Source organism: Phycodurus eques, chromosome 1 (genome assembly GCF_024500275.1).
Source record: "Phycodurus eques isolate BA_2022a chromosome 1, UOR_Pequ_1.1, whole genome shotgun sequence".
Taxonomy (NCBI): domain Eukaryota; kingdom Metazoa; phylum Chordata; class Actinopteri; order Syngnathiformes; family Syngnathidae; genus Phycodurus; species Phycodurus eques.
Genome location: NC_084525.1, coordinates 18,395,089 through 18,409,919, shown reverse-complemented (window position 1 = coordinate 18,409,919; position 14,831 = coordinate 18,395,089). Strand labels below are relative to the sequence as shown.

The following is a 14,831-nucleotide window of genomic DNA, read 5'->3' as shown; positions in this document are numbered from 1 at the left end:
CCTTTTGGGACCTATTTGGACAGGCAAATCCTGGTTGCCGCAGTTGTACAGAAGCTTTGCTGTATATATTTGCTTGGCATCAGCTGGCACAAACTTGCATACCGTGATAATAAGCTAGGAAAACGAGGTTTCGCAGCCAACATGATATGGAAGTGGTTGGCTCTTTTGCCAATCAATTTTATGCACGTGCACAATTATGTCAACTATTTCAATCCCATACAACGTAACATTACTGCAACTTTCCTGACTACGTAAATTAGTTCTTCGAGTTACTCTGTTTTTATCTTATGTGCAAGTTCATCATTAATAATTGGCGAGAGGCGCAGTCACCTTCTTCATGACACTGTCACACACATGCCTGTGCCTGTGCATTATGGAGTGTCCATTAATTTTATGACATGTTGCTCATGCATTTGCGTGACGTGCCATAGATTTGATTGCATCTGGACTATTTGTAGTAGTTCAATTTATTTCGATTGTGCACAATGGCAGTTAACATGAATAACTGTCGAGAGGAGCCATTGCATTAATTATATCATTATATCCAAAAGTGGATTCCTATCTCTTGATGGGATGGTGTATCTCTATAGTATATTTGTAGTGCAGTGGTTCTCAAACCTTTTATGCTAAGTACCACCCCAAAAAAAATAATAAAAAATAGCTCTCCAAGTACCACTTGCTTGACTACCATTGGAATACGGTACCATAGTAAGCCTAAGTGTTTATCAAAAGTAATACAGTATTATTCCTACAATGTATACGTAATATTATTGTAAACCCCTGTAACATTATGCACAGGAAAATAAAAAATTTAGCCAAATAATTATTCAATTAAAATGTATTGCACATAAATGCTAAACAAAAAGTGTACCTAAATAATGTAATAAAAACTAACAAGTCTTAAAGATTTAATTTTATGGAACTTTAAAGTTAAATATATTGTATCTGAACTATACTGTACTTAGGGTGTGATTCTTTCACGTACCACGAGAGAGAGAGCCCGCATAGTGCTACTAGTGTAATCACTGCGTGCAAAAACATGGTTTTAAACAACAGAATATTGACTCAAATCTTTGGCAATGAAAGGTGAATCACTCATGTGAATCGCTTGACACTCTCCAAGTTGTGAGACAGTAACTTGTACAGTGGTTCTCTGACTGGCAGAAGAAGTTCCAACTGGCTGTTTCTCTTTCTTCTTAGTGTTGGAAATTTGTGATTTAATTCCTCATAATTGTTGTTTGTCATGAGCGGTGCCCTGCAGTCCTTTTTGTTGGAGCCTGGTGGCGCTTTGCGCCCCTTTCGCCCTCTCTCTCTCCCTCCCTCTCTCTCTTCACAGTAATCAGCACCATCTCGGCCGCGCATCTGCTATCAATCAGTCCTCATCATCACCTGCATAAAAGCCTGCCAGAACCCGGAAACTCTCGCCGGAGTATTAACACTCTCTTGCGGTACCACGGCTCCTCAGTCTCCACGTAAGCTTACTCAATTCCTCGTGTCCTCTCTGACCTTTGTGTCTCTCCTTGTCCCCAGTGTTCCCTCTGTGTTCCTCGCACCCACGACGTCAAGCCAGCCGCCTGTCCTCGCCACCGCCTGCCACACGTTCCATGCCTCAACAACCCGCCAGCATATCTCAAGGACCATCTCCATTCCCCTATGTTCAATAAAACTTTCCATCACAACTTCTCAGCCTCCACCTGCTCTTGGGTCCCGTCTGGATCAACTCGTGACAGAATACTCCAGCCAGAATGGACCCAGCAACCCCGGAGGCGCTAAAACATGCACTCACCCTCCAAGGCACCCACGTAGGAAGACAAGAAAAGCCTCTCCAAGAAATCACACTACACTCCCTCACACAACAAGTATCCCCCTTTTCCTCGAAGATGCAATCCGAACTTCCCCCTGTAAGTACTCCTTCCGAGCCTGTAGCCTCCAAGCCACCCCGCTTCCATTTGTCACTAACCTTCTCCGCGGCAAAGCAGCCAAATGGTCTACTGTGCTATGACATAACTCCTCCCCGGCACTCCAGTCATTCGATTAGTTTTCCGCTGAACTCAGGAAAGTCTTCGATCACCCCGTTCAGGGCAGAGAAGCCACCCGCCGTCTCCATACGTTCACTGAGGGTGCTAGTTCCGTAGCAGCGTATTCCATCGAGTTCCGGATCCTTGCGGTAGAATGCGGGTGGGATGACGCGGCGCTTAGGGGGATTTTTCTAAACGGACTTTCGGAGCAACTCAAAGATGAGCTCGCTGCCCAGGACTACCCCTCCTCTCTTGAGGCTCTCATAGCGCTCGCCATAACAGCCTACGAGAGAGAGCTCAAGAGAGGGGAGTCCGAGTGCTCAAGCTCACTCCCACTGTGAGCGCAGCGCCGGCAGCATCTCACCCGCCTCCTGCACCTCCGACTGCCTCTTCATCACCCCCCACTGCACCTCTGGAACCCATGCAAATTGGTCACACCCGATTAGATCCCCGGGAACTTCAGCGTCGTGTCATCCAGCGACTGTGCATTTGTTGCGGTCAATCAGGTCATTTCATTGCCACTTGCCCCCTGCGACCAAAAGACCAGGCTCGCCACGGTCTGAGAGCGCCGTGGTGAGCCAATCCATCATTTCCTCTAGCTCTTCCTCCCGTATGACTGTCCCTGCTTGCATTCTAGGTTCCGCTCACAACACACCCATAGTTGCTCTAATTGATTCCACTGCAGACGATAGTTTCATTCTCGAAGGTATAGTACATCAGCTCTAACTTCCTCTCCAACCACTCACGTCTCCCAAGAAAGTCAGCCCTGGGTGGCTTAATCATCTCCCGTCACCCACCAAACAGTGCCATTCACCTTGCTCATTTCCGGAAATCATTACGAGAACATCTCTCTTTTTGTTATCCCTTCCCCTGATTCCCCATTAGTCCTCAGAATTCCCTGGCTCAAAAAACATAACCCCACCATAGACTGGACGCACTTGGCCATCACCGGATGGAGCCCTCACTGCTACTCACACTGCCTGCTCTTAGCTGTACCACCCTCTGGTAAACCACCACCTTCTTCCACGCCCGTTGACCATTCCCTAGTCCCTGAGGAATATCATGATCTCTCTCTGGTGTTTAGTAAAGACCTGGCCATTTCTCTACCCCCACTGCCCATATGACTGTGCAATTAATCTGCTGCCGGGGGCCCCTCTTCCTTACAGCCGTCTCTTCAACCTTTCCCGACCTGAGAATAAGGCAATGGAGGACTATATCCACGACTCTCTGGCTTCCGGACTCATTCGGCCATCCTCGTCTCCAGTAGGGACCGGCTTCTTTTTTGTTTGAAACAAAGACACCACTCTATTTACTACCGTGGACTCCATGACATCACCGTGAAAAATATATGTCCACTTCCCCTCATCGACCCCTCATTTGAACCCCTCTGTTACACCCAGATATTCACCAAATTGCACCTACGAAACGCCTACCACCTCATCCGTATCCGAGAGGGGGATGAATGGAAAACTGCTTTCAATACCCCTCTCGGACACTTTGAATACCAAGTCATGCCGTTCGGATTAACCAATGCCCCCGCTGTCTTCCAAACCTTCATTAATGACATTCTCCGTGATATGTTGAACCGGTTTGTTTTTGTTTATTTGGATGACATTCTCGTTTTCTCCCGCTCCCCTGAAGAACATCGCAGTCATGTACGCCAAGTCCTCCAGCGCCACCTTAAAAACCGCCTGTATGTCAAACCCGAAAAGTGTGAATTCCACCTCTCGTTCACTTCCTAGGCTACATCATCTCCAAAGGACAGCTACAACCCAACCCTGCCAATATCCAAGCAGTCGTTAACTGGCCCACTCCCACCAACCGCAAAGAACTACGTTTCCTTGGATTCGCCAACTTCTACCGTCGAATCATCCGTATTTACAGCAAGGTCGCTATTCCCCTCACCACCCTCACATCCACCAGCTCCCCCTTTCAGTGGACCCCGGCAGCATCCCAAGCATTCAGTCAACTCAAGACCCTGTTCACCAGTGCTCCCATTCTTCGCCACCCCAACCCCTCACTTCAGTTCATGGTGGAGGATGACGCCCTGGATACAGGAGCAGGGGCCGTCCTCTCGCAGCGGGACCCCACGATCCAGAAAGTTCACCCCTGTGCCTTTGTTTCCCGTCGCCTGTCCCCTGCCGAGAGGAACTATGACGTCGGCAACCGAGAACTGCTGGCCAATATATGGCCCTTGGAAGAGTGGAGGCAGTGGCTGCAGGGGACTGAACTGGCGTTTATCATTTGGACTGACCACAAGAATCTTGCTTACCTCCGTTCTGCCAAACGCCTTAACTCCCGACAACCTCGCTGGGCCCTCTTCTTGAGCAGGCTTAATTTCAGTCTCTCCTTCCGTCCTGGTTCCCGAAACAGCAAACCCGATGCCCTCTCTCGAATTTACACACTCCCCTCCAGTCTTGAAGAACCGGAATTCATCCTTCCTTCCTCGTGCTTTGTAGGCGCAGCCACTTGAAAGATCGAACAGGTGGTTAAGGAGGCTTAAAAGACTCACCCGGATCCCAAAACCGGGCCTCCGAACCACCTGTTCGTACCCGATTCCGCAGGCTCTGACATCCTTCAGTGGGCCCACAACTCCAAACTCACTTGTCATCCCGGCATCACCCGCACCATTAAATTCATCCGGCAGCACTTCTGGTGGCCCAGCCTTGGTAAAGACACCGGGGAGTTCATCCGAGCCTGCTCTGTCTGTGCCCGAGGGAGGTCTTCACACCCGCCCCCAGCTGGGCTGCTGCGTCCATTGCTTATCCCAAGCCGCCTTTGGTCCCATATCGCTCTGGAATTCGTTACCGCCCTACCCCCCTCTGAAGGCAACTCTATCATTCTCACTATTGTTGATCGCTTTTCCTAATATGTCCATTATGTACCCCTCCCCAAACTACCATTTGCATTCGAAACTGCTAACATCCTTGTCCAGCATGTCTTTAGACTCCACGGTATTCAAAAATTCATCCCACATTCCATGTGTCACTACTCAAGACTGTCCCCACCTGCGCTCTGAGCCCTCCCACCGTACCCCCTGTGTCATCGACAACCATCCGGCCTTCACGGTTTCACGCATCCTTGATGTTAGGCCCATGGGGAGGGTTTACCAGTACATGGTAGACTGGGAGAGGGATATGGTCCGGAGGAGTGTTCCTGGATTTCCCGTAAACTGATTTTGGATGACTCCCTTCTTCGTGACTTTTATGCAGCTCACCCGAGGAAACCTGGTAAGATGCCAGGGGGCGGCCGTTGAGAGGGAGGTACTGTCATGAGCGAGGCCCTGCAGTCCTTGTTGTTGGAGCCTGGTGGCACTTTGCGGCCCTCTCGCCTTCCCTCTCTCCCTCCCTCTCTCTCTTCACAGTAATCAGCACCATTTCGGCCGCACACCTGTTATCAATCAGTCCTCCTCATCACCTGCATAAAAGCCTGCCAGAACCTGGAAACTCTCGCCGGAGTATTAACGCTCTCTTGCAGTACCACGGCTCCTCAATCTCCACGTAAGCTTACTCAATTCCTCGTGTCCTCTCTGACCTCTGAGTCTCCCCTTGTCCCCAGTGTTCCCTCTGTGTTCCTCGCACCCACGACGTCAAGCCAGCCGCCTGTCCTCGCCACCGCCTGCCACATGTTCCATGCCTCAACAACCTGCCAGCATATCTCAAGGACCATGTGCATTCCCCTTTGTTCAATAAAACTTTTCATCACAACCTCTCAGCCTCCGCCTGCTCTTGGGTCCTGTCTGGATCAGCTCGTGACAGTGTTCCCAGAATATTTTTGTTTTGTATCACATATCTTCTTGCTCAGTCACTGCAGCACTCTAAATGTGCGTCGTTTTGACTGTCCAGCGGGCGCGGAATATCCGAAATTTTAAGTTCCGCCAGAATTACATTATTTCATCATCGATTATTGAAATTTACGAATCATTTTCATTTAGATCTCGGTTGCAATGATTAGTTCCACCCTTAGAGCACAGTCTTTTGTTGGCGCTCGATTGGAGGAAATTTAAAAAATTGTTTTTGCTTTCTTTTATTCCAATTTGTGTGTCACTGGGATTGCAGTATGTCTTTTCACCTGTGAAAGTTTCTAATTTTGCAAATATATTATATCACAGCACCGTCCCAACCACCAATGGATGTTGAATGGACTCTAATTGGCTCCCAACTTTCTCTTTACTGGGAGCCTGTGGTGGCACTGGAGTCCGAATCAGAAGTTACAGGTTACCAAGTGAGTTATTCCTTGTATTAAAAATGTACAATGCTTAAAACATGTATTAGATCACGTTCAAATGTAGGGTTTATGCCAGAGCTTTTCTAAAGTATTGGTTAAGTCACCTGACTTTGGTGCAGGCTGCGTGGTTTCAGTTCCCACTCAGGGACGGTGGGAATGAGTGTGAATAGTTGTCTGGCTCTTTATGTGCCTTGTCATGGACTGGCGACCAGTCCTTTTACCTCAGCTGGGATCTGCTCCACCTCCATGCGACACTGCACAAGATAAGGAGATAAAAGATGGAGTGCTAGATGATAATTCATTAATAATAATACTGTAATATTTAGTACACCAATATGTATTTCTGATGCTATAATATAATTATTATTACTATCCGTGGATTTTTCAAGTGCACTGTTCTATTAAAAACTGATGAAATAGTAAAACACAATTATTTATTGATAAAGATGTCAAATTATAGTTATTTACTTGCATTTGTGGAGAGAAAAAAAACATGTTTTAATACTTGAATATTGCACTTGATAATTTCTGACCTCTCAGAGAAGCCCAGTAAGATGGCTCTTACTTTACAAAGTGAATACAAAAATGATATATTCCGTTGTTGCTGTTCAACATGCTAAAACTTTGAGAGCTCACTAAAAATAAGTCATATTAAAGTACTTCATGTTACTGAAAGGTCAAATAATGAATAGCCTCAAACTGCTCATAAATGTGTGGAGCACTGTACCTGACAAGTAGGCATAAGGATACAGTGGGGATAAAAAGTCCACACACTGCTGTTCAAATGCCCTTTTTTTTTGGGTGACATTACAAAAGTAAGGCAAAGGTAAATCATTTCCTTACAATGTCCACATTGTAGAACTCGTTTGAAACAAAAAGCATTTTTTAGAGGAAAAGAAATATAAACAACTGAGCTAAATTTGTTGGACAAGTGTGAGCAACGTCTTCAAACTGTGAATGTGGCTGCATTCAAAATTTAAGTGCCCCTCACCTAAAATACATTTCTAATGTTCTAGTAAGCTTTTCCTACCATTTGTTTTTTTCTTTTTAGCAGTAGCCTGAAGGTTTTGTGCAAACACTGACTGCTATTTCAAACTGTTCTTAATTCTCTCCACCTTGCCTAAGGCCACAGGTCCAGCTGAAGAAAAACAGTCTAAAGCATGACGCTCCCACCAGCATGCTTCACAGTAGGGTATGGTGTTCTTTTGTAGATGAGCAGTGTTGTATTTGCGCCAAACATACCTTTTGCAGTTATGGCCCTAAAGTTTAACATTTTTCAAAAGCACACTTGAAATCTGAAACCAAATGTACATGGGAAAATGTGTTATGGTCCGATGAAACCAAGGTTAAAGCAGTAATTCCAAAAGGTGTGTTTGGTGCAAACACAACACTGCTCATCACAAAAATAACACCATACCCACAGTGAAGCATAGTGGTGGCAGCATCATGCTTTGGGTCTTTTTTTCTTCAGCTGGATCTGGGTCCTTAGTCAAAGTGAAGGGAATTCCGAACAGTTCCAAATACCTGTCAGCGTTAGCACAAAACATCCAAGCTTCTGCTGGAAAGAAAAAAAGTATCAAGAAAAGTCTACTAGAACGTCTGAAATTTCTTTGGGGGTTTTCAGAGCCACTTTGGTAGGTCCTGACTCCCATTCAATGTGTTTGAATGTGGTTTATTCTGAACAGAGCAATTTCCCAGTTATAAAAGGGTGTGCACACTTATCTCAGTTGTTTCTTTTTACTCCCCCTCTCAAAAATATTTATTTTTTTCATTTCTAGACAGAGGGACTTTAACTTTTTCAATTGCCTTGTACAGATTACATGTCACATTAATGGTGGAAAAAAGTTTTGTATCACAAAATCCTTGCTTTTGATCATGGGTGTCTTGACTTTATACAGTATATCTACTCTATAAGTAAGCGTATAATTTTCATTTTACTCACTTTTTTCTTATTCAGCTGTCGTACGGGAGAAGTCAACACAAAGATGTAAACACGTTCACAACAACCAATTCAACAGCTGAGCTGACTCTCCCTGAGGTCGACGATGAATACATCATTCACATTCAGTCCCTGAGTGAAGGAGGCCTGGGTCCTGCTTCAGATGCCATTCGAGTTCACCAGCTTAGTAAGCACCTTCTTTTACCTTTCAGTGGTTCAAGGAAACAGCTTTTTCTCTTGCAGGAAAGGGAAACATTGACAGCAACGTTCTCATTCGCCCCCAAATAAATGCAATATGTTATTTCAATGTTTTGTCTCTCATAACTTGTGTTGACCATGACATGAGGCCATCCGCCAACATCCCCCGGACTCACGGCTATGGTGTCCTTGAGCAAGACACCGATAACCCGAAATGCTCCCCGGGCGCTTCAGCTGCCCCCTGCTTCAGTGTGTTCCACTAACATGTGTATGTGTATGTGTTTGTGTTCACTGTGATGGGTAAAATGCAGAGAACAAATTTTGTGTCCATGCATGCATGTTCATGACAATAAAGGTGATTCTTCTTCTTCTTCTTCTTCTTCTTCTTCAGTTCATCTCTGTCGCAGGTTGACTTTCTCTATTACCACATGAAATTACTGTCCTGTGTGACTCCACGGGAGCTCATCTTTAAGTGTAAATGCTCATTTGCATAGAAAGCTGATTTTTATTATTAGTCCCCCAAAAAGCTGCAGTTAAGAGAGGTATAAGTCTAAACATTGTACAGTGTACAGTGTTTTCTTGTTAGGCAGATTGCCACCAGAGTAGCATCTAGTAAGTTAACAGAGTACCGGAATAGGCCACCACAATTCAAATCCCCAGAAAGCCTAATTTTCAGTCGTACACATCTGTTATTGTGTCATCCAGGTATATCTCAGAGACATCATATTTAAACAATATTGAACTTCGGTTTATTCCTTCTGTGTGTGCTACAGGTATGAGTGCTCGCGGCTCGAGAGCCTTGAATGCAGACGCATCGCCGCCCTGCCTGCTCCTTGCCATTGCAATGTCAACATTCAGGTCAACACTGTGATGCATTTGCTCTGTTTTTCAACTTTTTAAAAGGTGTCTTTTCTGTTTGAAGGTGTACTAGTTTTGGGGGTATGAGGTAGAAGAGGAGTACATGCACTGTCCCTCTCCATTTCAGCCTTTTGTTTCTTCTCTACTCTAGAATGATGCAGATGCCTTACTTCCATTCATTCACCACCGTAATTTCAGCCTTCCTTTCATTATCGTGGCAAGCACAGACTCTCATTAACGAAGATCTTTGTGTATTGCGGACAACCTCGATGAGAAGTGATGTTTAGTATTTTGGGGTTTTCCTCCCTCTTGGCAAGATCTGAATTGGCAAGCAGGAGCATAATCCTTCACAAGCGCCCGTGCCTTTCAAGCTCATTGACAGAGGAGAACGACACTTACAGCCATCTTCATCTTTACTTGCTTGCTGGCATTCCGGTCCCAGATTCCAACTCATAAAAGTCAATTTACCTTGTATGATCTGATTATGGAGCGCTCCGTTTAGCGTGAGGGCTCCTCAAGGTTTTTATGCTTCAGAGCAGTCCTTGTACTTTCCTTCAAACCGATGGATTAGATTTTGCAGTGCATTTACCAAGACAACATCTGTAGGGAGATTGAGCCAGAGAGGTCTACAAGTACCACAGCCGTGCTGAAACAATCATACTTTTATAGTTTTGGTTGGAGTGGTGAGGATCGATACATCACGAGGTAAACTCTGACAAATAGATGGTCCTTTATATTACAGCACTTAGTAGTATAAATATTGAGATATCACAACTAAACATTGTGACCAAAATAATGACTAGGTCATGTGCTGATGTATTTTTGATCTCGCGAACACAATGGGCCAAAAACAAAGGGTCATTGCTACAATTTGTATGCATTCCGTGTATGTTATGTAAGGTAAACAGTGGTCAGTGGACTGAATCCATATGGAAGGCCTCCATATTACTGTGGGTATTCAAGATCATAAATGGAATACAACGGAAACAAAAGGAAATAGAAGTATGGAGAGATTAGGCAGTTAAACATTTGAAAGTAAAGTGTTTTGTGTTTATACCATCATGCCATAATAATTTGGACAGTTTATATTTCCATTACTGGTAAAAGATAATAATAATAATTAAGTCCAGCATAATTACCAATAAACCAATTCCATCTTGCATGTCTTTATCACCAACATTATTCTAATCATATTTACCTTTCATAATACTCATGGTTTTATTAAACTCGCAGCATAATTTTACTTGGAAACCCCTATTTTATTATTACTAAATAGTTGTTCATTTTCCCCATTACTGTATTTTAATGCATCGTACCTACAGTATATCATTAGCCTTTGTATTTGGCCTGTTTTATTTTGCACTGAATACATTCCAAAAGGGTTCATTTCACATATCGGGCAGAATCCTTGCATCTCCAAAATGACTACTTTTCAGGAAAAAAGAAAAAAAACATGCATTGTTCAAGTTGGCATGATACAGCATCATCTATTATATACTATTGCGTACCAACACCAAACACAACACCACCCCAAAATGATGTTCAATCGGTAAATTAATACACTGAAAAAAACCACACATTTATTTATTAACCCTAACCCATCATAGTCTGTACTCACACCGACAGCCTGTGCCAAACTCTTTTTCAAATACTTTAGAGCCATAAGTGATGCAATAAATAAAACAATGAGTTGACGAAGTAATAGGGACAATTTAATTTGCACACTAATTTACCTTTGTGGCTGACGGGCTTCCTTTTGCACTGAACATAACATAACAGCAATCCATGTTTAGCAAAACAGGCTTACTCAAATGTATCTAACCTAGAGGTGCAACAGTTAATTGATTAATCGACAACTAATCGATTATATAATTAATAGAAAGCTATTTTGATAATTGATTCATCGTTTAGGGACCTTATTTCACTTAATATTGTCCAAATCCTCAGAAATTCAGCCTCTCAACAGTAAATATTCTCTGATTTAAGTAGTCCTCCATAAAAGCATATTATCTTTGTATTGAGTAAAATTTTAAAAAAAAAACGAATAAAAAGACATTTGCAAAAATCTGCTTTTTACTTTAGAAAACCATGATCAATATATTTGCCTATTTTATGACTTGTTTTCTGACCCAAACCAACAACTTAATCATAATCAGTTGTTTGTGCAGCTCCTACACTGTCAATTTGCAATAATCAATTAATTAATAGTATTTGAATAAAGGGATGGAATTTTTTATTTTATTTTTTTTTTTATTTATTTCATCTAATTCAACGAGCAATCAGGGAAAAAAATCGACAACTTAATCAATTATTAAAATAATCGTACCAGTCCAGGGTGTACCCTGCCTCTCGCCCAGAGTCAGCTGAGATCGGTTCCAGCAGACCCCCGACCCTAGTGAGTGTAAGCGGTACGGAAGAAGAATTAATAAATAAAATAATCGTTGGTTTCAGCCTTAATCCAACCTAACACTTTCACTTGTTATTGTCTAAAAAATATCCAGACTTTCAATCTTGACGACATAATACCGCACAGCTATTGCGTTAAGTGGAAGAGGCTGAGTATTATAACACTTCTCACGTTTAAGTGTCCAAGAGTTAATACAGGTAGATTTTTTTCTCAAGCTATTTTCAACACTTTATGCATTATTAACACATTTAAAAATAAGACAATGTGGGGACTAACCAATGGTATCAATTTGTGAGAAAAAATATTACATTGACTATATTTGGATATATGGGGTTTCTGTCTGACAGTGGTGAAATTATGAGTTATCTTTTCATTATTACTTCTAAAGAGATTGTATTTTGCCCCTTTGTACCCTTTTGAGGGGTTTCCTCGAAAACAGATGTAATTTGATTAATCGATCATCAACTTAATCAATTTATCTATTTTGATAACCGATTAATTGTTTTGAGCCATTGTATAATTTAAAATTGTCCAAATCCTCAGATTTCATTCTCTCAACAGTAAAAATCATCTGATTTATGGAGTTATCAATGAAGCTTATCTTTCTGTTTAATGAAAATAAGAAATTGGCAAACATTTGCTTTTACTTTGGAAAACATCGATCAACATTTTTGCCTCTTTTTTTTTTTTACATATGTTATGGACCAATCCAGTCACTGAATCATATTCAATTGATGGAGAAAATAATAGTCAGTTTAATTTAGTAAGGAAACAATCGTTATTTACAGCCATAGCATGAATTAAACGTAATTGACATGTAGTTGAACTTCAAGCATCCTCAGAAGTGTTTATCAAACTAGTAGCCTTTCAATTTAATCAGTACCCCAGAAACAGCTGTCAGTTTAAAAAATGTTGGTGAGTGCCACATCACTCCTTCTCGTGTGGAAATGCTAAATTGTTGTTTATTTGGTTTTGTTTAATCATTAAACAATTCCAAATAAGCAACAGTAATGAGGAAAAATATGATTTTGGAATAAACTATAGTGCAAAATAAATTTGTATCCAAGTATTCGATGAATCAATGGAATGTTCGCTAGAAATAATCGATTTTTAAAATATTCGATAGACACGGCCCTAGAAATATTACGATCTGACTTGACCCCCAAATGCTCAACAAATTACAGCACAAAATAGCATTTCTAAGGCAAAATGTAATGGTTTAAGTGCAACATTTTGAAGTGTGGTGTGTGTTGTGGCGGAATATGAGTAATAGTCCAGTTCCAAGCATAATATGGTGCTTGACTTTTAGTACATCCTACTAATTTCTTGCAAGAACAATTCATTGTATTTCTTTTCTCTTTCACCCCCTCCTGACAAATCATGTGGTCATATATCTTCAAATTACAGCCACCTGCATTGTTAGCTAATGTGGAGGAAGAAAGTGAACAGCAGATACAAGGGAAGCGTACGCTTCACACTCCAATTTTAAAAAAGTACTTTTCCAAACATTAATGTTAGTTGTCGGCCACAGGTGTAATGGCAGTGTTTCATTATCCCTGGGTTTGACTGTCGCTTTGCCAAAGCAATTTGAAAACGTCACTTTGAGTTCTGGGAAAACTGTTACAAGCCTTCTCTGTGCCCATTCATGACATTTTTGTCCAATAAGACATGCACTCAACATATTAATCAATAGTGAAATCCATCTGGGCGACGCCATTGTCCAGTCACTCAGTTGCGCATTATCATTGTTTGCAGTCAGCAGGAGAATTTTCAAATGCTGCCAAAAAACAAAAAAATACGCCAGTCTGATCATTGCAATCTCGCCACCGGCTTATTTGGCAAAATGTATGTTCAGCTGTGTTTATCACTTTGTGAATCTGTCTGTTGGATTGTCTTCTTTATGTGTGGTATTTGTCGTCATTGTTTGTTGTATTCAAGATGGCCACACCTACTTCATGTTTTAAATGTCCTTTTAACGGCCAGAGAGGTTAGATCAGATATACAACAACATGTGCCATGCGGCTCCATTTAAACACTGACTTGATGAATGGAGAATCCTGACAGATCCCAGTATTTAGCAGACATTAAAACAGCTTAATAAATTCGAACAGTCCTGAAGGGAAGTAATGGCGCACAGGACAAATGTGTCAAGATTTCGGAAGAAATACATTAAGCAGCATTCATGTGTGTGTGCGTTTGCGTATGTGTGTGCATGTACATGCGTGCGTGCAAGCATCATTACCGATCACAACTAATTTGGAATAGCATGTTTCTCTGAAAGTATTAACTTCAAGTACAAAGGGACACATTTTAAGGCCATGATGTTTGCATATGAGAACAAAATGTTTCATTCCATCATTCTCATTTGTTGTTCTTGTATCTTTGTATGCTGTTCTTTTGTGTACATTATTATATTAAGGAATGTCATTTTACCAACGTTTACATGGGAAACATCTTTCTGTTTTTTATGATTCTGTATTGAACGGTAAAGAAAAAACAACCAATTTTTTTCTGCGTGTTTTGGGTACATTGAAGCAATGGCGACATCTTTGTTTTTGTAAAGTAGCAGTACTGTGGCGATGTTTTAATGAATTAATGTGAGCGCTCCCAAGCTCTTGCACTGTTTGTTTTTCTGACCTTGATTGTTTGGATTTTTGTTTTCTTTAACAATTCTGCACAAAGATCAAGTGTTGATGTAAAATAAATAACAATGTGGCGGCAAAATTCTGCACATTTGTTGAGATTTGAAGCAGCGTTCCCTTGCGGGAAGACTAAAAACTATGGTTTGTCACTTAGAAAAATTTAAAAATACATGAGCAGAAAGTAACATTTCTTTTGGTCAATGCCAAAAGACAGCCTTTTAATGCTTTTAATTTTTGATCAGAGAGAGAAAAAAACTAATTACGATGCAACAAAATGACAACGCTTGGCCTTTCTGTTCACTCTTGTGTATTTTGCCATGCAAGTGATCTCTGTGAGATCGTGGCAGTCGTGTTTTCACATTGGAAAGTCATTACCTGATCTTGATATGCTGAAGCTGTGCATGTATAATATTGTTTGGTGCATTTGTGTTTTCTAAATAAGGCAGTTAATAAAAACAAACAAAATCAACTGAGTTTTTTGACTGGCTTTGTACAACCCCAATTCCAATGAAGTTGGGACGTTGTGTTAAACATAAATAAAA

General features: G+C 41.8%; 1 pseudogene; it reads left to right on the top strand.

Annotated features, from left to right (window-relative positions):
* LOC133404964 (contactin-3-like) overlaps positions 1 to 14,729 on the top strand; it is an 86,471-nt pseudogene extending 71,742 nt beyond the window's left edge.
* The last annotated feature ends 102 nt before the right edge of the window (positions 14,730 to 14,831 follow it).